This window comes from Orycteropus afer, unplaced genomic scaffold (genome assembly GCF_000298275.1).
Source record: "Orycteropus afer afer isolate SDZICR_OR568_19922 unplaced genomic scaffold, OryAfe1.0 scaffold00103, whole genome shotgun sequence".
Lineage (NCBI taxonomy): Eukaryota > Metazoa > Chordata > Mammalia > Tubulidentata > Orycteropodidae > Orycteropus > Orycteropus afer.
Window position 1 is genome coordinate 7327825 of NW_006921690.1, and position 1535 is coordinate 7329359.

Genomic DNA, 1535 nt, shown 5'->3' on the forward strand with positions numbered 1-1535 from the left:
ATTCCTATTTTGCTGAGAGTTTTGATCAGGAATGGGTGTTGGATTTTATCAAATGCCTTTTCTGCATCAATTGATATGATCATGTGGTTCTTCTCCTTTGCTTTTATTTATGTGGTGGATGACATTCATTGTTTTTCTAATGTTGAACCATCCTTGCATACCTGATGTGAACCTCACTTCGTCATAATGAATGATTTTCTTGATATGTTGTTGGAGTCTACTGGCTAGGATTTGTTGAAGACTTTTACATCTATATTCATGTGGGATATTGGTCTGTAGTTTTCCTTTTGAGTGATGTCTTTGCTTGGTTTTCGTGTCAAGGTTATACTTGCTTCATAAAACGAGTTAGGGAGGATTCCATCCTTTTCTGTTTTGGAATAGTTTGAGTAGGATCACTGTCAGTTCTTCTCTGAATGTTTGGTAGGATTGTCCAGTGAAACTGTCTGGGCCCGGACTTCTTTTTGTTGGTAATTTTTTGATGACCTGTTCAATTTCTTCTTTTGTTGTGGATCTGTTCAACTTTTCCACAACAATCTGTTAGTTTAGGTAAGTGGCATGTTTCTAAAAATCTGTCATTTCTTCCAGATTTTCAAATTTGTGGGAGTACAGTTCTTCACAGTATCCTGATATTATCCTTTTCATTTCAGTTAGTTCTGTTGTGATAGCACTCATTTCTTTTCTTGTTCGTGTATTCTTTCCTTCTTTTCCTTTGTTAAAATTGCCAGTGGTTTGTCAATTTTATTCATCTTTTCAAAAACCAAGTTCTGTCTTGTTGATTTTTTCTATTGCCCTTCTACTTTTTATTTCATTGATTTCTGCTCAAATCTTTATTATTTCCTTTGTTTTGGTGACTGTAGGCTTTTCTTGCTGTTCTCTTTCTAACAGTTGGAGATTTTGGTTTAAAGTGTTGATTTTGGCTCTTTCTTCTTTTTTGATGTGTGCATTGATTGCTATAAATTGGCCTCTGATCACTGCTTTTGCTGTGTCCCAAAGATTTTGGTATGTTGTGTTTTCCTTCTCATTTGATTCAAGGAATTTTTGAATTTCAATTTTTATTTCTTCTCTTACCCAGTCTTTCTTAAGGAGGGTGTCGTTCAGTTTCCATGTGTTTACTCTTTCCTCCATTGATTTTCCTATTGTTGATTTCTAATTTGATAGCATTATGATCTGAGAATATGCTTTGCAGTATTGAATGTTTTTAAATTTATTAAGGCTTGCTTTATGGCCTAACATATGGTCTCTCATGGAAAATGTTCCATGTGCACTGGAAAAGAACATTTATTGTGCTGTTGTTGGGTGAAGTCCTCTGTAGATGTCTATGAGGTCAAGTTGGTGGATTGTATTGTTTAACTCTTTTGCATCTTTGCTGAGTTTTTTTTACCAGTTGTTCTATCTTTCATTGAAAGTGGTGTATTAAAGTCTCCTACTATGACTGTGGAATCATCTGTTTGAGTTTTCAACTCTTTTAAAGTCTGATCTATGTATTTTGGGGCTCTTTCATTGGGTCCATAGATATTTATTATGGTTATATCTTC

The 1535-nt window shown here is 34.5% G+C and overlaps 1 protein-coding gene across 1 annotated transcript in view; it reads right to left on the reverse strand.

The window, feature by feature from the left end:
- The window catches only part of ELP4 (elongator acetyltransferase complex subunit 4), a 367989-nt gene that overhangs the window by 161424 nt on the left and 205030 nt on the right, over nt 1-1535 (reverse strand). The window lies entirely within an intron of this gene.